This window comes from Megascapheus bottae, chromosome 5 (assembly GCF_031878675.1).
Source record: "Megascapheus bottae isolate mThoBot1 chromosome 5, mThoBot2.hap1, whole genome shotgun sequence".
NCBI lineage: Eukaryota > Metazoa > Chordata > Mammalia > Rodentia > Geomyidae > Megascapheus > Megascapheus bottae.
Genome location: NC_143513.1, coordinates 3,855,524 through 3,882,913, shown reverse-complemented (window position 1 = coordinate 3,882,913; position 27,390 = coordinate 3,855,524). Strand labels below are relative to the sequence as shown.

Here is a 27,390-nt window from a genome sequence, read left to right as displayed (position 1 = left end):
ACACTTAAGTTTCATATTCGAACTCCAACTGAGCTAGTTAATGGAATGTTTACATGTCCATTGTATGATCACATGAGACTACCGTGGAGGAATATGTATGCAACATGTAAAGAATGGGAATGGCTGTACATGTGAAATAAAAAATGATATACCACACAATATATTTCCTCTCCTTTCTCTATTCTCTCCTTTGTCCTCCTTGGTTGAAATGTTACCTCATTCCCAAATACTCCTTCCTTGTTAAATTTTATAGGAAGAGATATCATTAATGTTCAGTTCTTTATTTTTTAAAGGTTATTATAGCAATAGAAATCTATAATTTGTGGAGAGGACAAAATTTAAAGTTAGAACTAGTGATCGAATCTTCACTGGTAGCTACTAGCTCACACCTGCAATCCTAGTTATTCAGGAAGTTGAGGTTATGAAGATGGCAGTTCCAAGGCAGTCCAGGCAGAAAAGTCTATGTAACTCTTACCTACAGTTAACCAGAAAAAAGCAGAAGTGAAGGTGGAGCTGAAGTGATAGAGATCTAGCCATGAAGGAAAAAGCTAAGCAAGAATGTGAATCCAAGCACCACTATTGGCACCAATAAATAAATACAAACAAAAATAATCTTGGCCTCAACTAAAGTAGCCATAGTTGTTTTTCTTTTCTTTAAATCTTTTGTGTAGATCCTGAGGTTTGATCTGAGAGTATAGTTGCTGTTCTTTAGATTTTCCACTCAAGGCTGGTATTTTATTCCTTAAGCCACACCTCCACTTCTGGCTTTTTGCTGGTTAATTGGAGAGTCTCTTAGATTTGTCTATCTGGGCTACCTTTGAACTGTGATCCTTATTTCTCAGCCTCCTGAGTAAAATTAGGCCATTAGAGTAGATTTAGAACCACTAGCACCCAGCTAACATTCTCAATGGTAAAGATCGAATGCTGTGTTTTCCTATCATTAAGAGCAAGGGAAGGATTACCAATTACAACCATTCTCACCACTCTTACTCAGCATAGTACTTGAAGGCCTAGTCACTGCAACATGTCAAGAAAACAACTGTACAAATGGGAAAGACAGAACTGTTTGTTTGCAAATGACATTATTGTCTTGGTACAAAATCTGTAAGAATCTACAAGAGGAACCAAATCCAAACCTTTGGAATCAGTTCATCAAGACTGTAGAGTAGAAGCTTTGCATTACTCAGCTTTCCAAACCTTAAAAAATGCCTGAGATGATCAACTTATAAGAGCCAAAGTTTTACTAAGGGCTTGGCTAATGGTAGAGCTTCTCCCTAACAAGCTTGAGAGCTGAGTTCAGTACTGCAGAGAGAGAGAGAGAGAGAGAGAGAGAGAGAGAGAGAGAGAGAGAGAGACAGAGAGAGAGAGACAGAGAGAGAGAGACAGAGACAGAGACAGACAGAGACAGACAGAGACAGAGAGACAGAGACAGACAGATAAACAGAGACAGACAGCGAGAGCGAGCATGTGTTGTGGCCTATTGCTTCTGGGCATGTGACAGAAGTGTGTGGTGGAGCATGTGCAAGAAGCAGAGCAAGAACAGAGAGGGGCTGATGTCCCACTACTACTCTTACCAGGACATCTCCAATGACTATGTTTTTCTATGGTACTGGGGCTTGAACTCTAGCCCTTGCCTGGCTTTTCATGCTCACAATTAGTGCTCACAATTTAGTTGAGCCAAAGCTGCACTTCTGCATTTGAGCTGAATAATTGAAGCTAAGAGTCTCCTGGATTTTTCTGCCTGGGATTTAAACTATGATCAAATCTCAACCTCCTGTGTAGCCAGAATGCAAGTATGAGCCAGAACTGGTCTTGTATGCCAGGTGCTGGTGGCTATAGGATTACACCTATAAACCTAGCTAATCAGAAGGCCGAGATCTATGGTTGGTTGTTCAAAGCCAGCCTGGGCAATAAAGACTGTGAGATACTCATCTCCAATAAACTACTCAGAAAAAGCCTGTTAGTGATTTTGTGGCTCAAGTGGTAGAGCACCAGCATGGAGCCAAAGAAGCTTGGGGACAGTACTCAGACCCTGAGTTCAAGCCTTAGGACCAGGACCAAAACCAAATAAAACCTAACCAAAAACCCCCCCAAAACCTTGATGTGCTTTACTTCTTATAACTTCATGTTGTACAATTTTGACATGGCACCATGAACTAGTTTCAAGGATGAGCAGTGGCTATTATTAGGAGCAGGGAAGATAACTCTTGGAGATGACCTTCAAGTTGTACCTAATGAGGAAGGAAAAGGCATTTGCATAGTCAGCAAAACTTCAGTAAGAGTGCTTTGTGGATACTTGGTGTGTGCGGAGAACAAGACCAGGAGGCAGAGAGTGCTGAGAGGACCTGGTATGACTTTCTCATTGACCATCAATGCCCTCATCAAATACTTTTTCCTTAGCTGGCTTTCAGCACTTATCCCTGAATGGTAGTTTATCTCACCATACCTTCCAGGAATATCTATGACAATACAGATGTAAGATTGAATTAATCTATATTAGGACTGAGTGACGGGGAAGGTGTAATTTGACAAGAACTCACTGATAACATTTTAAACATCACATCTTGAAATAGTGTGATCGAGTCTGGCCAGTGCCATCTTGGCCACATAGTGCATGGTAAAGTCTGGAATCTTGTCTTCATGGTGGGGAAAGGTGAAGCCCTCTACCTCCAGGCATACTTGAGTTCCTGGAGGCAGGGCAGGCACATGGCTGAGACGTTACTAAACCTGGAGTTTCCTGTGAACCTGCCCCCTGACCTGACCCTATTTAGGCCTAGACCAGCATTTCACAATGCCATGTGTCTCCATGTTCCTGTCCTGTCTCCTGGCTCCTTCTGTAGTCACCATGACGTCCCACTTAAGCTCTCCACTGGAGCTGAATTGATTTGTTGGTATTGTTGTTCTTTCTTTTACTTCTGACCTTTATGGTTCAGTTTCCTAAATGTTAAGTGCATTTACTGGCTGCTGGTTTTTTGAAACAGAAGTCCACCGTGCAGTTACTGGCCTTTTAATAAAGACTCCAAGATTTGACTTCTCAAAATGTGGCTTCCAGCTGGGAGTTTGGCCTAGTAGTAGAGTGTATGCCTTGCATGCACGAAGACCGGGGTTCAATTCCTCGGTACCATATACATAAGAAAAAAGCCAGAAGTAGTGCTGGCTCTACCTCCAGAAGTGGAGTACAAGGAGAGCTCCAGCCTTGAAAAAATCCAAGGACAGTGCTTAGGCCCTGAACCTAAGCCTAGGACTGGCAAAAAAAAAATGTGGCTTCTCTGTTTTACCACCTTATAGCAATCTGAACTGGACACTAGTGGATCATGCTTGAAATCTTACATGCTGAGGAGGCTGCGATCTGAGGATCCTAGTTTGAAGCTAGTCTGGAGAGACAACTCTCCAAGACTTTTATCCTCAATTAACTAGCAAAAAGCCAGAAGTGGAAATGCTAGAGTTAAAAAGCCAAGCTACGAATGTGAGGCCCTAATTTCAGGACCCAGGAAAAAGTAAAGCCCTATCTGACCATAACTATCCTTTGTAACAGCATTGTCTCCCTCTAGTAGAACAGAAGGCTGAGCTCAGGGCTGTGGGAACTTGTCAAGGTCTTAGATCACCGAAGGACACCAGTGTCCTCACACAAGGAAAAGTTCCCTTAGGAAATGAACTCCCATTTTTCCTGAAGTCATGAAGACTTTTAGCTTGAGAGAGTATTTAGGATAAAAACACTCCAGTAGAAGAGTATGTGGAAAGCTGAAGTAAAGGAAGAGCCTGGGTCAGCAAAGGGTGAAAAGCAGGTGAGGGTGAACCCTGGATCTTAAGCCCTAGGCTTAACTATAGGAATGCACAGGTTAGGTCCAGACACTTGCCCCAAGATACTAAATAGACAATCTTGGTGAAGCACAGAGAAAATTTTAGGTAGAAGCTAAGGGAGCATGTCAGCCCATTTTCCCAGGTTCAAACTTGAGCTTTACATTGAAATAGAGAATTAGGGCAAGGGGATGAAAGATGCTTCATTATTAAGCAATCCTAGCCAGAGCAGAGGCTGCTGGATCATTATCTCAGCTCTGGTTTAGGGAAGAGTTCCCAGGGAGCAGTTATTTCCTGAATGAGGGAAGAAACCTCCAGAGTAGTAAGTCTCTGTGGCTTGGTCGGTGCTCTGTCCTGGGTGGCTCAGCTGTGTCAGGCACTTAGGAAGTACCTTTGCTAAAAGTTAATAAACAACAAAAATTTCTTTTCTAAAAAGCACTATTTGCCTGGGCCAACAAAGTAACTAGAAGCTGTATTTTCCTGTCTATAAGCTATTTCCTTTACAATCAGTTTTCAACTCTCTTGGAATCCAGGAAGGAAGCATAGAGTTTTGTTTGTTTTCTTGCTTGTTTTTGTTTTGTTTTGTGCCAGTTCTGTGACTTCAACTCAGGGCCCCATTTAATCTATCTATCTATCTATCTATCTATCTATCTATCTATCTACCTATTTATCTGTTTGCTCAGGGCTGGCACTCTGCCACTTGAGCCAAAGCTCTACTTCTTCCTTTTTGTTAGTTAATTGGAGAGCCTCACAGACTCTTCTTTCTCAAGCTGGCCTTCACCCTCAGTTTAGCCTTCTAGGAATACAGGCATAACCCACCAGCACTAGACTGAGAACTAATACTTTATATCTTGTCTAATTATTGGTGGCGGAGGCCTAACCAACAAACAAGTCACCTTGAAGGCTTTCTTTTGCCAATCAGTGTAGCCTCTTTATTCTCTTACCTAAAGAATCTACAAATTCCTCCTTCTTTATTCCCCTTAACATTTCAAAGGAAAAGGTAGATTTAGATGGCTCCTCAAAGTCTCTATCCTTGCAATTTTACATCAAAAAGGAAATAAGATTGGTTGTACTTTTTCCAGGCTTTAATTTCTGAGTCTTGCCCTTTAGATGCTTGGTAAAAATAGTATAATTTCCCCATTGCCTTATCTTGCTACCCAGCCTAGTTCTGGGGCTGTTTTTACCTAACTTGCAAGGGAGTGTTATTTCCCGATGTGACCAGGCTTGGATGGGCCTGGAGGGCTCTTGCCCTCCGTGTGTGTCAGAGCTTGGGCCTAACCAGGCAGAGTGGCAGCCTCAGTGATCTGACTTTGATCTCTCTGGAAGTTAAGACAGTGTAGGATTTTCAGGTGAGGCATAAAAATGGCCTGATAAAATACATTTCTTGTTTGTGACATCTGAAAACAATTTTTTTTGGGGGGGGCAGGAATTCAGGGCCTAGGTGCTGTCCCTGAGCTCTTTTGCTCTAGGTTGGTGCTTTACTATTTTGAGCCACAGTGCCACTTCTCATTTTTTTGGTGCTTAATTGGAGACTTTGCTGTCCTGCATGGCTTTGAGCCATGATCCTCAGATCTCAGCTTCCTGAGTAGCTAGGATTACAGGTGTGAGCCACCAGTGCCCAGGTATATCTGCAAAATTTTACCTGACAAATAAATCTTGATCTTGTTTCACTCCAGAATTCACTTGCAGCTTCTTAGGGGAAAAACAAATCCTTTAGGCCAGTTGGTGACAGCTTATACCTGTAATCCTAGCTTCTTGGGAGGTTAAGATCCGAGGATCCATGCTCAAAATCAGCACAAGGCAGAATGATCCTACCACTTTTATCTCCAATTAACTAGCAAAAGTTGGGAAGTAGATCTCTGGTTCAGGTGGTAAGAGTGCCAGCCTTGAGGGAAAAAGGTCAGGGACAGTGTCCAGGGCCTCAGGACATCCCCCCCCTCCTCCTCTGCAAGACACACACACACACACACACACACACACACAATCGCTATAGGCAGCTAGAGGCTGAAAGGCTATTCTCAGAACCCCAGATCAAGAGCAAAGCAAGTAAGTTTGCACCTGGCAGCTCCCCAGGCTGCCTGCTTCTTTCTTCGACTTCTTGGTTGTCCTCAGGCCAATGCCAGCTAGGAAAGCTGGCAAAGGAAACCAGAGAGAGGAAGCAGGTGCTGGGAAGGCCCCGGGTGTGTGGGGGGCGGTGGAGCGGGTGGTACCCCTCAGGGCTGGAGGGACAGTTTGGCATGGTAGGTGACTGACTGAGTCACTTCCCCTTATCCTACAAGCTCTCTCCTGAGTTTCTTCCAACGACTGGGGAACTTCCAGGGTCAGGAAGGAGAATCTAGAAACTGACCCACGACTGACCATGGTCCAGCCTCGCGTTCCTAATCCGTTCACACTGTCCTCCCTTTGTGCGGGTCCCCCCCTGAGAAGGCCACCTCCAGAGAGTCAGACAGGACAAGCCGGACAGACAAGACAGAGGGACAGCCTGGGGCCCGGTCAGTGGCGGGTGACCTTGGGAAGCAAAAGAACACGGTCCAGACCAGTTTTCCGTGGGTAGGACCCGCGGGCACGCTGTCCCCCGAAGTACCGGTGGTTCCGTGAGTAACGGGGTGGCAGAACAGCCCACCTGACCTGGGAGAGGAAACCAGCGGCGCACAGCACTCCAGCAACCTTTCCGGGGGTGTCCGGGGACCGGAGGTGGGGCGGGCGCGTCCTGCGGGGCGGGCCGGGCGCGGTCAGCGGAGCCCGCAGGCGGCCGGGGTGGGGCCGGGCCCCAGTCTGCGCGGGGTGACTGTCCTCGGGCGGGGTCAACGGGCCGGGCGGGGCGCCGGGCTGGGATCGGAGATTCCGGTCTTGCGGTGACCGCGCGCGGCTCCGGGCGGAACCACCCGGCTCCACGCGCCGCCCCTCCGGACCCGGGCGCCGCCTCTCGGGACCCCGGCACCGCCCCGCCAGGCCCGGGCCCCGCCCCTCCGGACCCCCGCGCCGCCCCTGCCTCGCCCCTGCCTCGCCCCCGGAGCCAGTTCCCGCGGCGCGTCCTGGTGCGGACTTGCGGTGTAGCAGATCCCCCCGCGGGCGGCGGCCAGGTCTGAGCGGTGAGCAGTCGGGGCTCGGGCCCAGCCTTTAGTGCGGACATCCCGGCCTGTCGCTGGCCCGGACAAGGCGCCGGTTGGCTGTAAGTGAGCTGTGGTTCAAGTTCACCAGATGGAGCTGGAGTGGAGGATGTGCTGGGAGCGGGGCCCGGGAGGGTGGAGCGGGGCCGGGCTAGGTGGTGCGTGGTCAGGGAGGTGGTGCGGGGCTGGGCTGGGTACAGCTTCAGGGGAGCGGATGAGCTGGCTGGTGTTGCACTCCGTGGTGGGTGCACAGTTCAGGACCAGGTCGCCCAGAGTCCACAGGTGCTTCTCACTCACGTGGGGGGGCGAGTTCAACACCCCCCTTCATGCTAGCAGGTCCCCTCTCACAAAGATTTTGCAACCCTTCTCTGCCTCTCTTTCTCCCCGTAATCTTAGTTACTCAGTAGACTGAGATCTGAGGACAGTGGTTTGAAGGCAGCTCAAGGCATCAAAGTCTGTAAGATTCACCTGCAGTAAACCCCCTCCTCCCCTCAAAAAAGCTGAAGTGGTTGAATTAAAAAGCCTTAGGGCCAGGAATGTGGCCTAGTGATAGAGTGCTTTCCTAACATGCATTAAGTCCTGGTTTCAATTCCTCCATACCATATATACAGAAAAAGTTGGAAGTGGGGCTGTGGCTCAAAGGGTAGAGTGGTAGCCTTGAGCTGAAAAGCTCAGTGACAGCGTCCAGCAGCAGAGTTCAAGCCCCATGACCCACAGAAAAGCAAGCAAGCAAGCTTGCTCAAGGACAGGGCTGTGAATTTGGCCTAGAGGTAGCATGCTTGCCAAGCATTCACAAAAACCTGGGTTTGATTCCTTGGTACCACATACATAGAAAAAGCCGAAGTGGTGTTGTGGCTCAAATAGTAGGGTTCTAGCCTTGAGAAAACCCAAGGACTGTGCTCAGTCCCTGAGCTCAAGCCCAGGACTGGCAAAACAACAAAAAACAAAAAGCCAGGCAGCACGATGGCTCACTCCTGTAATCCTCACTACTCAGGAGGCTAAGATCTGAGGATGATGGTTCAAAGCCAGTCCAGGCACAAAAAGAGCTGAATCTCTTATCTCCAATTAACCTCTAGAAAACAGCAAGTGGGGCTTGGTTCAAGACTGGGCGGTAGTCTTGAGCTTTAGAGCTCAGGGACAGTGCCCAGGCCCAATTCAAGCCCCATTACCCACAGAAAAAAAAACAAAAAACCCAAGGACAGTGCCCAGGTTCTGAGTTCAAGCTCCAGGACTGGCAAAAAAAAAAGTATAAAATGCAAGCCAAATAAAAAACAGAAAGTGAAACTTCCAAGTTTTTCTATGCCATAAAAGGAAACACTGATACCTGCTCTTCCTTCCTATCCTCCACCCTTCCTCTTTTTTTTTGGTCAGTTGTGGGTCTTGAACTTGGGGCCTGGGTTCTGTCCCTGAGCTCTTCAGCTCAAGGCTAGCATTCTACCACTTGAGCCACAGCATCACTTTTGTGTTTTTCGTGTAATGTTAATTGGAGATTAGAGTCTCACAGACTTCTGTGCCTGGGCTGGCTTTGAATCCTGTTCCTCAGATCTCAGGTTCTTGAGTAGCTAGGTTTACAGGTGTGAGCCACCAGTGACAAACTCTCTTCCTTTCTTCCTCTTTCACAGATTTACTTCAGTCACAAGTCACAGCTCCACTTCTGGCCTTTTGGTGGTTAATTGGAGATAAGAGTTTTCTGTCTAGGTTGGATTTTAACTGAGTTTCTCATATCTCAGTCTCCTGATTAGCCAGGTTTATTGTTGCTAGCCATTGGGGTTCAGCTCTTTATTGGGATTTGAGTTTGCCCATAGAAAGATTAGCCTGCAGCTTATTGTTCAAAAGTTACTGCTCATTGTAATTGAGTGTCAGCATAGGCTAATTAGTTTGGTGATTGTCCAGTGGTCATGTACATGGTTTCCAAAGATGTTCCTTCTTGTGCACAAGCATGCTGCCTTGAGGTTTGCACACGAACAATGCTTTATCTAGGGAATTGCTGAATTACTCATAGTTGTATGTAATTTCCTGACTTCCTGGTTTGGCCGGGGCTTGTGAGAACTTAACTGTTCAGAAAGCTCAGGGTGTGGTAGAAGAAACAGAGTAGCTCCAACAGGCAATAGTGTCAGGGTCTGGGAGCATGGCCTAGTAGTAGTGCTTGCCTAGCAGGCACAAAGCCCTGGGTTCATTCCTTGGTATCACATACAGAGAAAAAGCCAGAAATGGTGCTGTGGCTCAAGTGGTAGAGTGCTAGCCTTGAGAAAGTCTAAGGAAAGTGCCCAGGCCCAGAGTTGCCTAGAGTCCCAGAAGTGGCAAAAAAAAAAACTGACATGAAATATTGTACAAAATGATCAATGTGTCTACATATACTACTGAATAGGATCTGCTTCACAGGTCAGTGGGCAAACGGTTAGAATGAGATGGGGATTTCAAGGCTTTTCTACCAGCTTTCACTATCCATCCCATAGCCATCACTTCCAGTCAAGAACCGGTATTTTAAGCTAAGTAGCCTTCAGAAGTTTTTGAAGAAAGCCAGGCAACTGTGATTATAACCCACATTATCAGGGATGTCTTCTTCATTAAGCCAGTGGGAAGCTAATAATATGTTGCTCAGCTGTGTGACTTTCAAAAGTGATAGCCTTGGAGAGATAAACCAAGAGAAGATGCTAAGGTTTCAGTCTGCCAGGTAATCTGACATCTGGGTGGATGCTAGGTAGGTACCAAGGGCTTGTTATGGAATAAGATCTTTCCATGGTGACAGTTCGTGGTTTTCCATTTGTAGAGTCACCTCAAACCTCATTAGTTTTAGTTTAGTTTTGTCATAAGGGGCTTCAAGCTTGGTGTTTTTGGCAAAGCAATTGGAAATGTTATTTATTTATCTATTGTGTCATTGATTTTATTTGTTTATTTTGCTCAACCTTGAGGCTTGAACTCAGCCTTTGTTTTTGTCTTTCTCAAAGCTAAACCCTCTACCCTTTTGAGCCATTGCCCACTTCTGGTTCTCTGGTTGTTAATTAGACATAAGAGTCTCACAGACTTTCCTATCCTGGCTGGGCTGGAACTGTGGATCCTCAGATCTCAGCCTCTTGAATAGCAAGGATTGCAGGCATGAGCCCCCAGTACCTGGTTGAAAGTATAATTTGAATCAGAATTTCAAGTAAGGCCCAAAGTATAGTTACATTTTCATCTCCTTGTACTAGACCTTAGCTCTGCCACCCCCACCATCTCTTTTCCAGTCTGGTTTCTAGGCAGGAATCATGAAGGGTCCATTCCTCCTTCACGACAACATGCTAAGATCCCACTGGTGTGTGTGTGGGTGTACATGCATGTGCACGCCTATGGCAATACTGAATTAAAGGACCAGGGTACTGTACCTAAGCTTTTTCTTCCCAAGGCTAGCTCTCTATCACTTGCACCCCAGCTCCACTTTAAGCTTTTTGCTGGTTAAAAATGGAGGTAAGAATCTTTTAGATTGGTATGCCTTTGAACTGAGACTCTTAGACCTCAGTTTCCTGGGTAGCTAATATTACAAGCACGAGATGCGAGTGCTCAGAAAAATCAAGACTTTAAAGGTGGGGGGGGGGCAGTGGATATTTGTTTTTCCTGAGCAGCATATTCTCAGCTTGCAAATGGACAGGTAGGCAGGGCTCTTGTTACTACCTCATTCTCGCTTGCACAAGAGGGTTCTTACACTACTGGCCCTATTCTACCTGGACTATGAACTCAGAGAGTACCAGGTAGCCTCTGGGGATAGGTGAGTTCACTGGGTGTGTTAATCAGTTCACGGTTGTCATCCCTTGAGGCTCCAGTTGGCCTAAGAGGTGACATCTTTCTTTTCTTTCCTCTGGTTTTTATATTTCTTAAAAGCCCCCACCGGTAAAGCCAGACCATCATCCCTACCTCCTCCAGTGCACGTAGTCACCCTTCGTCCTTTTTCAACCAAGATTTCAGAAGTCTTCAACTGTCCTTGCCTGTGAAGTTGTTAAATAAAGCCTGTCTGGGGCTGGGAATGTGGTAGAGTGCTTGCCTAGCATGCATGAAGCCCTGGGTTCCATACCGCAGTACCACATACACAGAAAAAGCCCAAAATGGTACTATGGCTCAAGTGGTAGAGGGTTAGCCTTGAACAAGAGAAGCTCAGGGACAGTGCCCAGGTCCTGAGTTCAAACCCCAGGACTGGCAAGATAATAATAATAATAATAATAAAGTATGGCTAAGCACAGGGCTGAGATAAAGGGAGGAAGGTCAGAAGGAGAAGCCTTCAAGTCCTATGAATACCAGGGGAAGGAGGAAGTAGACTCAGGAAAGCACCAGCAGCCTTGAGGCCAGGACCAAGAAATTAGCTTCTCTGACCACCTGTCTGTCTTGGGGATCCCTTCGGACTATCACTCTCCAGAGTTCCCAAACCCTTCTTTTCTCAGTGAATAGAAATTGACAGAGATGGCTCAACACCAGCACAGGCAGTTTGGGGGGAACACCAGCCAAAGCTAGTGATGCCCTCTCTCACTCACAGATTAGGAGATGTGTAGTGATCGATGAGAATGCTGGTTGTATCTGGTGGAGATTGGTAGGAAAGTAACTGACAGAGGTAATGTGCAAAATGGCGGGGCCACAGATTAGAGGTAGGGAGGAAACTAGCAAGAGAGCAGGTGGTGTTTGCTCAAGGCCCTCACCTGTTAAAATGCTAGTAAATTTTGGCCTGGCGCTAGCTGCATGACGGGTTTCGAAGGTAGGGCAGGGAGTGGCGAGAAATCAGCTCAGCGATCACTAACAGAGACCAGTTTGTATAGCCCAAGTCTCAGCCATAGGAGTGGCAGGACATAGAGACACCCAGTCCATCTGACCATGTGGACTGCATAATGGTTCCTGGGAGCCAGAGTCTCTGTGCATCTGATCAGTGGGTAATGGAGAAAGCTTGAAGGTACAACTTTGGTCACTTTCTTTTATTTTTTGCAAGTTATGGGCCTTGAACTCAGAGCCTGAGCACTGTCCTTGGGCTTTCTCAAGGCTAGGGCTCTACCACTGGAGCCATAGCACCATTTCTAGCCTTTTTCTATATTATGTGGTACTGAGGAATCGAACCCTGGTCTTCGTGCATGCTAGACAAGCACTCTACCACTAGGCCAAACTCCAGGTTGGGACACTTTCTTGAGGGTCAGCACAGGGCCTCTGCCCCCACCCACTGCCTCCAGTACCCTCCTTCCCTCAACAGTAGCAAAAGCTGCTTCTTTTGCTCTTCTGAGTGATCATAAATGGTCTTTCTCTGCGCTGTGCTTGGCTGTTGTTCCCTGATGTTACAGGATGAAGGGCTGTGCTTCTAGAAGTTATTCTCAGGCTGGGGATGTAGTCCAGAGAGAGAACAGCTGCCTAGCAGGGTGAGGCCTGGGCTCAATACTCAGCACTGCCGCAACAACAATTACAACAAACTCTGCTTTTGAAAGTTCCCCTGGCAGGGTTTTAATGGCTGACATGTTCAGAGAAGTGTTTTACAAGTGCCAGGAGTATCAAGAACCAGATGAAGATAGGCGAGTAGTGATTGCTAGGGAAATTTTCCTCTGGACCCAAACAACGATCATTTCTCTGGTTTTCAGAATTTACTGAAAATGGCCAACGTAATATGATTCATAACTATTAAAAATCAAACTCACTCAATAGGACTTTCTGACGTTAAGACAGCGGTGAGATACAAGGGGTGAACTGGATTATGGGACTATTGGCTGAGATCCAGGAACAAAGCTTTGGCCTACGATGAGTGATCTTGTCTTTTCTCTTCTCTTCTATCTTCCTTTTTTTCCTTTCTGTCTCTATTTCTTTCCCTCTTTCTCTTCTTCCTTCCCTTTTCCTCCTTCCAGTATTAGAGCTGGAACTCAAGGACTCAGTACAGTCTTCCTTAGCTTTTCCCCTCAAGGCTGGCATGTATTATTTGAGCCACAGGTCCACTTCAGGATTTTTAGTGATTAATTGGAGATAAAAGTTTCACGGACCTTCTTTCCCCGAGCTGGCTTTCAATCACAGCCCACACAGGTCTCAGCCTCCTGAGTAGCTAGAATTACAGGTGTGAGCCACTGGTGTCCAACTGTATCAATGTTTTAGGTATTGGCTTGGCTGCACACAATCCTGGTGGCTTAACTATTCTGTGCAATGCTTTTCTTTCAGGTTTTCCTGGGAGAGATGGCGGCTGCAAAAGTTGAAGAAAAGAAACTTGAAAATCATCACAAGTAGGATTGATCCTTGTTGGCTGGACATATGGAGGGTCTTTAAGATTGCAATGCTTTAAGCCATTTGCTTCACTGAGAACTTGACCTATGTTAATTCATTGAAGTCAAATGACAGAGGCTAAGGGATTAAGGAACTGGAGGCCGAAGACCTCTAGCGTGGATCTTGGCACCTCTGCCCTCTACTTTCAGGACTTGTGGTCTCAGAAGATGAGGCGTTCAGTGCCTAAATATGTGTGTTCTGCTATGAGTAGCCACTTTACTGAAACAACCCTCTCCCTCCCCCCCCCGAGGTAGCTAGGATGACAGGTGTGAACTTCTTCACACTGGGCTTTGAGCACACTATGCATGTGCTGTATGCTGGCCCGTACTCCTAGACTCCCTACCTAGACCTGAGTCTATTGACCTTTTTACTTTTCTTCCTTCTCTAGTTGTCCATCACTTCTGATGGGTGTGTGAGGTGGCGCCCTGCCTTGCTTCTGGGGCTTAAACAGGAGATTCTCAGTGAATATTTGTTAAATGAGTATAGAGATAAATTCCCTGAAATTGTGTATAGATGGGGAAAATTTTGTCTCTTGCCTCATCATCTTGAAATCCTTCCAAAAGTATTTGACAGCTGGGCACCCAAGGCTCACATCTGTAATTGTAGATAATCAAGAAGTTACTAGCCCAGGCAGAAAAGTCTATGAGACTCTTATCTCCATTAAGCAGCAAAAAGGCAGAAGTGGAGGTGTGGCTTAACTGGTGGAATGCCAGCCTTGAGCAGAAAAAGGCCGGTGAGAGGGCCTAAGCCCTGGGTTCAAGCTCCAGCACTGGAACACACACATAAAACAGTATGTGAGAGCCTAGTACAATTCCTTATGGTAAGGGTCAAAATTGCATAGTTAGAAACTGTGGTGATCTCATAGTTACACTGTTTCCTTCTGTGCTTGCAGTGAAGAAAGGTTTTCTGTTTTGAAAGATGTGGCTGAGTTGTCTTCATGGCATCCTGTTGCACCATTTCCGGGCACATCCATCAACTGTTTGGTTTTGGATTTTGTTCCTGAAATTCTGAGAGAAACTAGAGTACCACCTCCATATCAAAGCCAGTTGTCATGAAAAGAACTATTCTCTGCACAGGTTGTTTTATAATGGTCAACATTTCAGAATTCTCTAGAGATCAAAAAAGCTTTCTGGACTGGTCCTAACAACATATACTTTTGGACTTGGGCCCTTAAAAACAAATGTTCCATTCCCTTACCCCTTATTAAAATGAGTTTGGAGTGGTCACTGTGGGTATTTTAATCCATCAGCTCATGCTTCAGTATCTCTTCACACTTATCTAGGAGCAGTCGCCAACCCTGCATGCTTTGTATAAATCTTTAGTCTCTTTAGTTCTGTTTGTTTGCCAGAGTTGGGGCCTGCACTTGGTGGCTTGTACCCTCACTTAGCTTTTTCACTCAAGGTTAGTGCTCTATTATTTGAACCATACCTCTGCTTCTGACTTTTTGCTGGTTAATTGTGGATAAGAGTTTCTCAGATTTATCTGCCCTGGCTGACTTGAAACTGTAATAGATCTCAAGAACTATAATTACCGGTGTGAGCAACTGGGTCCCACTGTCTCTCTAGTTTTTTATACTTTCTATTCTGTAGCTGCCTCGACAATGTTAACATGGTTGAATTAATCTGGACACCACTCTGGTGGGTGAGGGTCAGAAGGGAAACTTGAGAAATAGGAGAGAAAGCAACTCGATGTAGGCAGAAGGAGCAAGAAGGGCCCTTAGCGTTTGCTGTTAATGCTGACTGAAATAACCCAAGAATAGATGAAATAGTCTAGAAAACTGAGCAGAGCCAATTCAGTGTTGTTTTGCATATTTGCAGATAAAATAAAATGTAGCCTCTGATGCCAATACTAGGGCTTGCACTCAGGGACTGGGTTCTGCCCCTTTAGCTTTTTCTCAAGGCTGGCATCCTATTATTTGAGCCACCTCTTCACTGGATGTTTACTGTTAATTGGTGATGAGAGTTTCATGGACTTTCCTGTTCAGGCTGGCTTTAATCTGTAATCCTAAATTCTCAGCTTCCCGAGTAGCTAGGATTCCAGCCCTGAGCAGAGCACCCACCTTTTGCATTGTTGTGGTTGTGATAAAATGTACATAGGGGATAGATAACAAGCATCCTCGGGAGAGAAGGAGCTGGATCTCTGAGGAAAGTCACTTTGTGTAATAGTCCAGGTACTCCTTGACTTAGGACTGGGTTACACTCCCACAAACGTAGTGCAGACTGAAAATATCATAAACTGCAGTTCTGTCTACGTTAACAAACAGCAGATTGTTCAGTGTCATAGAGTTCCCCTTGTGATGGTGTCCTTGACCAAGAGCTGTGGAGGCTGCATAGCCTTGCTAGGAAGGATTGCAGTCTGTATAATTGCCTTCAGAAAAGATCCAAGTTCAAATTCAAAGTATTGCTCTCCTGAATGCCTCGCACTTTCACACCACTGTCTAGTGAAACCGAGTCTGGATTATTTATTTCCAATCACAGGCAGCAGAGACATTTGCTCTCTGCTTTTTCTTTTCTCATGAGTGGTCTTTAGTTCTACGTATAAAGTTAGATGGAGGAGTATAAAGAAAACTCTCATTCTTCTGCGTTCAGAGACTAAGTTTCAGAGACTCTGGTAATCAGAAGACAGGCATTGTTGATGAAGCCATGTCAACTCTGGTTCTCAGGGAGCTTGACAGGCTGGTAATGGAATTGCCTACACCTGAGGTACCTGGTTTTGTAACGAGAATTCATCAGCGCATGATTACATAGTCATTGTTTGTGTTGCTTTCCTGAGTGGATAGCTGACTGGAATGATTTGTGGCAGAAACTTAATGGCCGGTAAAGGTATAAGCCACATTAAAGTTTGTCAGCTCTTATTAAAGCAATGCATTGTAAGCCACAGCGATAAAAAGTAAATGAAGAGACATCTTCTCTCACCATTCCCAGTCGACTGAGAAGTGCTAGCAATAAGACAAGAAAAAGGAGTTAGAGCTATGTGAACTAGAAAGGTTATCCTTTGGGTGGTAGGGGTGATTTTTTTTCTATTCCTGTTTGCTAATGGTAGCACCAAAATATCATCAGGTTTATGTATTAAATGCACTTGATTTGGATAGCAACCAGCTATATACAGCAACTGTGTATGGATGATTCAACACTGTGATGTCTGTCGTGTGGTGGGATCTTCTGAACTTTTGCTGGTTTCCTTTGAACAGGGGCTGTCAGAGCAAAGAGGAGTTAAAAGAGGGAGGAGATGGGCTAGTGGAGACCTTGACAGCTTAGGAGTGTCTTATCGCTGGGTTCTGATTGTGCCTTACAAGGAACAATAATAATCAGCCAATATCACCACAATCTCTAAACTCAATTTCTTGTTTCTAACAGTGACAGTGACTGCCTCATTCAGCTTTCCAATCCAAACCTAGCAACCATGAAGGAAGATGTTCTGTACCATTTCAGCCTCAGCACCAGCACACACGACTTCCCAGCTATGTTTGGCGATGTAAAGGTAAAAATCCAGGCTTTAATTCTAGGAATTTGCTGTACAGTAACCTCCTATGTGATGCAGACAGGCCTGCTTAGGGTAGTAGAGAGGGGGCAGGCACCTGTCATTGTGTGTTTATTAGATTTTTACAAATTTCCAAGTATATGAACTAACAGGTAAAGGAAACTAAGTAGTGTTGCATTGACTTGCTTGATCTTTTATATCTTTGGTATACAATGGTAACTGTACAGGCAGGAAATTTCCTGAATCAAGCCGAAAGACTTACACTGCAGGGCCAGTTACTTTGGGGTTCTCATTGCTTGAGCCAGGAGTGTAGAGCCAACCTAGGGAACATTAGGATACTGTCATCTCAAATATAAATGAATGAATGAAAGTAACATGCCTGGTACTGATGCCTCATGCCTATAATCCTGGCTACTCAGGAGGCTGAGATCTAAGGATTGAGGTTCAAAGGCAGTCCGGGAAGGAAACTCTGTGAGATTCTTATCGCCAATTAACCACTAGAAAAGCGAAGTGGGGCTGTGACTTCAAGGGGTAGGTTGGTAGCCTTGAGCTGAGGAGCTCAGGGACAGCGCCTAAGTCCAGAGTTCAAGCCCCACACAATCAACAACAACAAAAATTCCAGGAAAAGCAGGGATAGTTATTTAGACAATTTGTATTACAATGATAATTTAAGATATATATTCATATTTTGTTATTTTAATGATCTCTCAGGACTTACATCGCAAAGTATAGCATTGAGTCTATACTTTTCTACAAAATCTTAAGTTCCTTATGGTTGATTTAGTCTAATAGGCTTAAAAATATTCTTAAATATATTTATTTGTTGGGGGGAGTTCTGTGGCTTGAAACTCAGGGCTTTGTGCTCTTGCTTGTATTTTCCACTCAAGACTGAGGCTCTACCATTTGAGCCACAGTTTCACGTATAGCCTTTTTTCTGGATAATTGGAGATGATAAATCTCACAGACTTTTCTGCCTGCGTTGGCTTCAAACTTCTATCATCAGATGTCAGCCTTATAAGTAGGAAAGAGTACAAGTATGAACTACCAGAACCCAGCTAAGTTTATTTTTACTTGACACATGAAGATAGTATGTATTTATGGGGTACAGTGTAGTACTACAGTATAATTCTACAATGTATAATGATTGGATCAAGGTAGTATATCTGTAACTTTTTTTTAAATTGTTTTTTGGTTTGGGAACATTCATAATCTTGTCTTCTAGCTACTGGGAAATGTGCATTGAATTGTGGTTAGCCATGAATACTTTCCTGCTCACGTAGAACTTTGCAAATCTCTAGTCCCCATGGGGAAAGCTGACTTAATGCATGGAATTGCAAATCAGAAGAATGCCAAGCCATCCAACTTATAGTTGCATCCAGAGGTGCTGACCCAGGGCTAGGTCACTTGTAACGTTGAGTACTGTTCCAGGTACCGTGTTGGTGTCCAACTCCAGGAAACTTTCCAGGTGCTCTAATTAGTGTTTTGTTTTCTGTTCACTATTGGGGCTTGAACTCAGGGGCTTGTGCTCTGTTTTGCTGAAGGCCGATGTTGTATTATTTGAGTCACAGCTCTACTTCTAGATCTTCGTTGTTTAAAGAGTCTCTTGGATTTTTCTGCCTAAGGCTGGCTTCAAACCGCCGTCGTCAGGTCTCATCCTCTTTGAGGGTCTAGGATTACAGGCATGAGCCACTGGCACATGGCTTCTGAGTCTTCATTCATTAACATCATCTATAATGATTACATTCCAGCCTGTGGAGATCTCATGTTTAAAGAATAATCCCTTTCTTTCATCTTCAGATTCTCTAAAACTACTGCTCTCTCTTTTTATTACACATATATGTGTATATGTGTGTTTGTGTATGTATATATATATATATATATTTAAAGCATATCCCATCTTATTTATTTATTTATTTATTTATTTATTTTGCCAGTCCTGGGCTTGAGCTCAGGGCATGAACCCTGTCCTTGGACTTTCTCAAGGCTAGAGCTCTACCACTCGAGCCTCAGCACCACTTCCAGCTTTTTTCTATGTATGTGGTACCGAGGAATTGAACCCGGGTCTTCGTGCATGCTAGGCAAGCACTCTACCACTAGGCCAAACTCCCGGCCCCTATATATATATTTTTTTTTTCAAATGTTTTCTTGCTCGATATATCACAAGTTGAAGCTTTTACTTCTCTGATGGAGCCACCCACAGTAACCTAAACCTCCCCAACTCTTTCCATGAATTGGCCTTTTGGCACTCAGGTGACCAGTGGCTCATTTTGCAGATGTGGTATGGGACCCTAGTCACAGGAGGAGTTGGAGGTGAGTGAAGACTTCCCATTCTCAGCCCAATCCCAGGCTTTCTGCAGTCTTTGGCATGGTGCAGGAGGCCAAGCACACATGGTGCCTGGAATTGCCTTCACAAAGGCAGCAGAGGCCTGGATCTCTGCATGTGGAGAGCTAGTTGCATTGTTTTGTGTTACCCCGAAATGAGCAATGAGTCCCAGACCAGAGCTTCTGAATCTCACCAGGAAATTCAGTAAAGCCAGTTATCCCTCCTTTCTCCTCAATATGGTAGGTGAGGCAGAACCATGGAATTTGCATTTTGATCAGGTTCTTGAATAAGCCAGATATTCCTGGTGAGGAGTCTTGGTCTTGAAGACCTCTGCTGACAGCAGTGTGCTGAGGGGGGTCCTTGTTCTCTGGTTGCAGTTTGTGTGTGTTGGTGGAAGCCCCTCCAGGATGAGTGCCTTCATCAGGTATGTGGCCACAGAGCTGGGCCTTGACCATCCAGGAGAAGACTTTCCCAACATTTGTGCAGGGACTGACCGCTACGCCATGTACAAAGTTGGACCAGTGCTGTCTGTGAGCGTGAGTACTGGCTGTGTCCTTGGGCTGGGTCTCTAGGCTCTGGGGTCCCAGCCCCCACCCCCTGTACCCACAGACATCTGGCACCCTAACACCTGCTGACTGTTAGTAGTGGGAGCCAGGTGAGCTGGGAGCAGCTGGGGTGGGGGTGAGGGGGATAGATGAGACCAGGATTGTGACTTTAAGATTCTGTCTCCTGGAGCACCTAAGCATACAGATACAAATACTATGCAAATACTGCACAGCTGTGCACATAGTGCTTGTGTGATAGGGGCTGGGGCAGGCAGCCTGGGAGCCCAGCAAAACAAAGGAGAAACTGCCTTGCATGGACCAGGGTGTAAGGGGAGCTAAGGTACCAGGTCTCCAGTCTTCTCTTCCATCACACAGTGAGTGAGTGAGTGACTTACTTCATAACAACTGTGTGTGTGTGTGTGTGTGTGTGTGTGTGTGTGTGTGTGTGTGTGTGTTTATGTTTATGTGTATGTGTTGGGGTGGGGAGACAGTACTAGGTCTAAACTTGGAGCCTGTGTCCCTTAGCTTTTCTGTTCAAGGCTAACACTCTACAGCTTGATCCATAGTTTCACTCTTTTATAGAGCTTCCTGCTCTGACTAACTTTGAACTGTGATCTCAGCCTCCTGAGTAGTTCATGTTACAGGTATAAACCACTACTGCCCAGCTGAGACAAATTTTTTTTGCCAGCCCTGGGGCTTGAACTCTGGAATTGGGCACTGTTCCGGAGCTTTTTAGACCTCAGGGCCTGAGCACTTGAGCTTTCTCAAGGCTAGAGCTCTATGACTTGAGCCACAGCACCGTTTCTGGCTTTTTTTTTTTTTTTTTTTTTTGCCAGTCTTGGGCTTGGGCTCAGGGCCTGAGCACTGTTCTTGGACTTTCTCAAGGCTAGCATTCTACCACTTGAGCCTCAGCACCACTTCTGGCTTTTTCCTATGTATGTGGTACCGAGGAATCAAACACGGGTCTTCGTGCATGCTAGGCAAGCACTCTACCACTAGGCCAAACTCCCGGCCCCTGGCTTTTTTTTTTTTTTTTTTTATGTATATATGGTACTGAGGAATTGAACCCCAGTTTTTGTGCATGCTAGGCAAGTACTCTACCACCAGGCTAAACTCCCAGCCCCCTGGCTGGAATTCTTAAAAGGGGACCTTTTCCCCTAGGGCTCTGCTACACAGCCTCTGGGAGTAGCTAGGTCATTCTGCAGGAAGGAGATGGTCATCTTTGAAAGATGGGAGAGAGGATGTACAGAGACCTCAAGGTGCGAAAATGGCAGATGTGAATTCAGTACCAGTTCTTTTTACGATATGATACATAACCTAGGCACAGAAAGAGCTGACCAAAAAAATAGAGTAATTAAAGCAATATACTGTAGCAAAAATCATGTGAAGCCGGGCACAGTGTCTCAAGTCTGTATGTAGTCCTTGCTTCTTGGAGATGGGGAGCGATGTGTCACAGTTCAAGTTCAGACCAGCCTTGCTGACCTCTCCCCGGCCTCCCGCTCCACATCCCCAGTTTTGAAGACTACATATCTACCAGTAGTAGCCAAGTGTGGTGGTGCGCAGTTGGTCATACCTGTAAGGCCAGGAAGCCCAATAGGAGGATCACAGTGCAGGCTGGGTCAGGCATATGGCAAGACCTATAACCAATGGCTAGTGAAATGACTTAACAAGTATAGTTTCTGCTTAGCTATGCAAGACCCCTAGTTCAATCCATAGTACTGCCCCCTCAAAAAGGTATGTGAATATGGCCTTAATTTGATCTCTTGCTTATCTGCTATATATTTGGTGATATGGAACTGGTCCTTCTTGTTGACTATGAACACAGAGCTTATCTTCTGTTGAAGGATGACGTGTGTGTGTGTGTGTGTGTGTGTGTGTGTGTGTGTGTGTGTGTGTGTGTGTGTGATAGTATCTCACTAAGTAGCCCAGGCTCCTGCCTCTGCCTCCAGGGTGCTGAGATTACTGGTGTTTTGCATCTTGTCTGGCCAAGGAGTGACATGTGTGTGTGTATACACTAAGGTACCACCCTGGACTCAGCTTTGGCATTTTTCTCTGGTTTTAGCATGGCATGGGCATTCCCTCCATCTCCATCATGCTGCACGAGCTCATCAAGCTGCTCTACCATGCCAGGTGTTCCAATGTCACCATCATACGAATCGGCACTTCTGGGGGGATAGGTAAGGACGATAGAGGGGGCCTTAGCTCTGGGGAGGTCACAGAGCTCCCTGTAGTGGCATCATTGATCTACCCAGCATCGAGTCCCACCTTGGCTTTGTTGAAGAGTGTTAATGGAGCATGGATAGGAATCTTCTGTCACGTTTGTCTAGCCTGTCCTCCTGGCTGGTGTGCAGAGATTGGTACCAGAAAGGACACACTCCTTGCACACACAGAAGTGTGTCTTGTGGAGCTCACACTTGGTGCCTTATTTGCCTGGTTCCTTTTTTTCATGTTCTACACAGTGTCTCTTGAGTGCCACTGCTGCATTTATTCACCCTTGGTCCCTCATCTGGTTCCCCTTTTATTTTCTCCAGTCCTCCACACATTTCCCTTGCTTTTCCCTTTTCCTGCAAGATTTGGAACCCAATGAAAAAGCCACAGAGCAACCCAGGAAGGAAAGACAGAAGGTTACAAACTAAGGGAAAGATCCTCCAATGAGCCCCCAAAACTTGCCAAGTAGACATGGGGAGTGTATATCTATAATTCTTGCTACTCAGGATTCTGAGATCTGAAGACTTCATGTGAAGCCAATGCAACAGGAAAGTCCATGTGACTCGTACCTCCAATTAAACAGCACAAGACTGGAAGTAGAGCTGTGGCCAAAGTAGTAGAGAGCTAGCCTCGAGTGAAAAATTTCAGGGACAGCATCCAGGCCTTGAGTTCAGGCCTTATACTCCTCTCTCTCTCTCTCTCTCTCTCTCTCTCTCTCTCTCTCTCTCTCTCTCTCTCTCTCTCTCTCTCTCTCTCTCTCACACACACACACACACACACACACACACACAGTTCACACTATTTAGTGTTTTTGTTTTCCTTTTAAAAACAAAAGAAGGTAGCCAGGCACTGTAGGCTTATGCATGTAATCCTAGATACTTAAGAGGCTCGGATCTGAAGCTTGTAGTTTGAAGCCAGCCCAGATAACAAAGTCCATGAGACACTTATGTCCAATAAACTACTCAGAGAAATCTGCAAGTGGCACTGTAGCTCAAGTGGTAGAGTACTTTCCTTGAGCATAAAGAGACCCAGGGACAGCATCCAGGCTCTGAGTTCAAGCCTCAGGAATGGTAAAACAATAACAGCAACAAAGAAGATGAAGGATTTAATGAAAAAGAAAATTGCTGAAGATGCTGTATTGTGTCTCTGATCACAGATCAGACACTGGGTAAGATATAAAGAGAAGCTTTCGAGTTGATCTCATGGTTATGGCCCAGTCTTGAGAGGTGGCATTTGATAATGCCGTCCTGCTGGCAGAGGCACAACATGGCACAGGACCCTCCAATAGTGAGAGACTTGGTGTTAGAGCGATAGAAACTGACTTACTTCAGTCTTGTCCCACCATACCTTATATGAGGTACGGGTGGTGTAGATTGTTATGCTTTGTTCTTTAGGCAAATGTATTTTTTATTTTATATTTATTTTTGATTTCATTGTATAGAGGGATTAAAGTTATATTCTCCAGGTGCTTTACTTGTCACACATTGATACCCCTTCTCATGTTTTTGTCCCCATTTCCTTCCCCCACCTCCTCACCTCATTTTTCCCCTGCTATTTCAGATAAACAAGTAAACATCTATATAATGCACCAGGTACCAAAGTGGGATAATGTAACAATAAGAGATTAACCAAAGGGCAACACAAGAGAGAAAACCATAATATATAAATAATAAGAGTCACTTATATTTAAGCTCTTGAGAAAAACATATTTTTTAAAAAGAATGTCTGTATATGTTTAACAATCTTAATTCTACCTGTGACCCAATGAATTCTCACATGTGAAACTTGGGCAGAAATGTCTGTAGGACTCTTGATTTTCAATTAACCAGCAAAAAAGAGGAAGTAGGTGTGGATCGAGTGACAGAGACCAGTTTTGACTGAAGGGGTCCAGTGGGAGCAAAAAGCAAAAATGGGGCCAGGTGCTGGTGGCTCTTTCCTGTGATCCTATAATCCTAGCTACTCAGGGGCTCAGATCTGAGGATCAAGGTTCAAAGGCAGCTGGGGCACGAAAGACCATGAGAGGCTCTTATTTGTAATTAAACCACCAGAAAACCAGAAGTGGTGCTGTGGATGAAGTGGTAGAGTGCTAGCCTTGACAGACGAGCTCAAGGACACCCTCCAGGTGCAGAATTCAAGCCTCAGGATCCACAAAAAAAAAAAAAACAAAAAACAAAAGACAATCAAACCAGGCACAATGGCTGTAATCCTATCTCCTCAGGAAGCTGAGATCTGAGGATCATGGTTCAAAGCCATCCGGGGCACTAAGGCTGTGAGACTCGATGGAAAGTAGAAGGTCTTGGCACTCATCTATGTTTTTAATGTTTCATATCATATGTGGACTTGTTTTAATGATTCAGGGGAAATAACTGGCATATCCCTGGATCTTGAGAAAGGTCTCTTGAATTATATCTCCTCTCACCATGATATTAAAATCAAAATTGAGTGCTGGGTGCTGGTGGCTCATACCCATAATTCTAGTGACTCAGAAGGCTGAGATCCTGAGGATTACATTTAATGCCAGCTTGGACACAAATGTGTGTAAGACTCTTTATTTTCAATTAACCAGCCAAAAGGGGGATGTGTGGGTGTGGATCAAGTGGCAGAGTACGAATTTTGAGTGGAAGAGTCAAGTGAGAGCTTGAGTTCAAGTGCAACTTTGAGCACAAACATGAAAACAGACAATAATTCGAGGAAGAACTCTATTTGAATTGCTATGAAAAAAGAAGTCCGCATGGCTTATAAATAATAGACATTTATTTCTCACTTCTGGAGGCTGGGCCCTAGGAGAATCAGCATCTGATGAAGATCCAGTGCCTTCTCTATGGGCTTTTCCCTGCTATGACCACACAATTGGAGGGGCAATTCAGGGCTGGGTTCTCTGGTCTTCATTTGGTTTTGTGTCAGTACTAGGGTTAATAAAGAACTAAAGCAAGAACTAAGCAGTGATGATTCCCTACATGGTGGATTGCCAGGAAATGAAGAAAATATTAAAAGGTGAAAGATTTACAAAATCTAAAGAGAAACCAGAGTAAATTCAATTTTATTACTGTTGCTGGTCATGGGATTTTAACTCTTGGCCTGGGCCCTGAGCTCTTCAGCTCAAGGTTATCACCCTTGAGCAACAGTGCCACTCCCTAATGAAGAAAATAGTAAGGATTAGAAGACATACTTCTGAGAAGGGGGTTCAAAGATTCCTGGGTATTTCCAACACTTCTTAGAGGTTTGGTACGTTTTCTTCAGGGTTTGCACGTAAATTGATCATTTAAAAGAGCATTCATTCATTCATTCATTCAATTACTTTTGTTCTGGTACTGGAGCTTGAACTCGGGCCTTGAACTCTCACTTGGCTTTTTATTTTCTTCAGGATGGCAATCTACTACTTGAGCCCCACCTCCACTTGTAGTTTGTTATCTGCCCCAGCTGGCTTTGCAGGATGATCGTCCTATCTCATTCTCCTAAGTTGTTAGGATTGCGAGTTGTGATGCATCCTGGTCTTTTCTCCCTGATCTGTGCTGTGCCCTGCCTGAGCCTCCAGCACAGCTGTGAACATCTGCTTCTTCACCAGGTCTGGAGCCTGGCGCCGTGGTCATTACCAGGCAGCAGTGGATGCCTGCTTCCAGCCAGAGTTTGAGCAGCTTGTCCTGGGGAAACGGGTCATTCGAAGTACCAACCTGGATGCGCAGCTGGTGCAGGAGCTAATGAAGTGTGCTGCAGACCTGAGCGAGTTCAATACTGTGGTGGGAAACACCATGTGCACTTTGGACTTCTATGAAGGTGCGTGGTGTGTGTGGGGGGGGTGTGAAATCTAGACTCAAGAGCCCCTCCTTGCCCTGATTCTGCTTCTAAGGATGTCCAGGGTGGGCTTTCAGCACCTTGGCTGTCACCCCATCTCAGCCTTTTCCTGGTGGTGATAGCAGTGGCTGGGAGCCATGCTAGGAGCAGGCTGCTGGGGAGCCGCCCCTGCATCCATGCTGGGTGTGGGCAGAGCGCCACCATGTGGTCACAGCTGACAATACAGAGTCCCCATGTCTGTGCTGCAGGACCAGGCCGCCTGGATGGTGCCCTCTGCTCCTACACGGAAAAGGACAAGCAGGCCTACCTTCAAGCTGCCCACGCAGCTGGCATCCGAAACATCGAGATGGAATCTTCAGTGTTTGCAGCCATGTGCAGTATGTGTGGCCTACGAGGTAAGCAGGCACAGGATGGCCTCTGGGCATCCTTCTTCCTCCATCTCTGCTCTCCTGGCCAATCCTGATGTCCAGGCCACCACTTCCTACCCCACCACAACCTATGCTTTTGGCTTTTATCACTGGGCTCACAGGTCAGTGTCACACCCAGCTGATACCCTTGCACCCTTGGGGAAAACGCTGTGTGATCTAGACAGCATCGTTGGTTTCCCCGTAGTCTCCACATAGCGCAGTGAATGTCCGATGGAAAGGGGATCATACAGCTTCCATACTGGCTTGCTGGCCAGTAAGGTGCCCTGAGCCTGCCAATGGCTTGGGTTTCAGTGCTCTCTGGCCTTTGAATGTGGAGTTCTTCTAGAACAGCTTCCCTCCCAGAATTCCCTTGGTCAAATCACCTTAGCCTTCTAGGCTGTACAGAACAGGTGAGAGCCTGCCTTGGAATTGGCTCAGGCATGAACTTATTTCCTTGTGATAGGCTAAGGTATGAACTCAGAGTTTCATGCCTTATCTTGCCAGGTAGGGGCACTGCCAAGTGAGCCATGCTCCCGTCCTTTTTCTTGCTGTGTGTATATTTCAGATAGGGTCTGCAGTTTGGCCAGGCCACTTTGCATTGCCATCTCTACCTATCTTGTAACTGGGAGTGTAGCCGAGAAACCCCACAACTTGTTGGTTGAGATGGGATCTTGTAACTGTACCCTGTTGGCTCTGAACCATTTTTCTCCTCATCTCCATCTCCCAAGTAGCTAGGATGACAGGTGTAAGCCACTGCCCCAGGCCTAGTGGGACTTTTCTGTTAGAAGTGAGGAAAGAGGTGGGTGAGACCTAGGACAAGGTGCTGTTTGTAAGGGCAGAGCTTCTAGAGTTCCTGAGCAAACCATGCTGCTTTCCCTGCTTGCTTCATCCCCCATCCTCTCCTGAGTCAGAGTGGACAGAGCAGACTTGCCTAGGGCATGCACAGGCTGAGGCTCCCTGCTCCCTGCTTGGTCTGATTCTTGTGAATGAAGCTAGAGATCTGGCACTTGGGGTTGACATGGTCTTTGTGTTTGGCAGGTGCAGTGGTGTGTGTCACCCTCCTGGACCGCCTGCGGGGGGACCAGATCAGCAGCCCTCACGAGGTGCTTGCTGAGTACCAGCAGAGGCCACAGCAGCTGGTGAGCTACTTCATCAAGAAGAGTCTGGGAAAAGCCTGAGGCTCAGAGACAAGCTGTCCCCAGGTCTGTCCATCCAAACGGATGTGCAAAGTCTCCTTTTGTGTGATTTGGAGTGTGGGCTGGTGGCCCATGCTTTAGGAGGCTGAGATCACATTCTACCCTCAGAGCAGACATCCAAGACCCTACGCAACTTTTTTTTTCATGGAGACAAGGTCTCACTACAGTTTTTTTTCAGGCTCCCTCAAAGTGTGATTCTTCAGGTCTCCAAATCCCTCATTCTCTGGTTCCAAATTGCTGTCTCCGTACATGGGATTACCTGACTGTTCAATTTCTATTTCATAT

At 45.8% G+C, this 27,390-nt stretch overlaps 1 pseudogene across 1 annotated transcript in view; it reads left to right on the top strand.

The window, feature by feature from the left end:
- The window catches only part of LOC150062756 (uridine phosphorylase 1-like), a 123,609-nt pseudogene extending 96,376 nt beyond the window's left edge, over nt 1-27,233 (top strand). The window contains exons 2-8 of the transcript XR_016535482.1: nt 13,053-13,114; nt 16,511-16,634; nt 19,335-19,493; nt 21,565-21,679; nt 25,276-25,484; nt 25,751-25,897; nt 26,948-27,233. The product of XR_016535482.1 is annotated as a uridine phosphorylase 1-like (transcript). The remainder of the gene's footprint in view (nt 1-13,052; nt 13,115-16,510; nt 16,635-19,334; nt 19,494-21,564; nt 21,680-25,275; nt 25,485-25,750; nt 25,898-26,947) is intronic.
- The last annotated feature ends 157 nt before the right edge of the window (nt 27,234-27,390 follow it).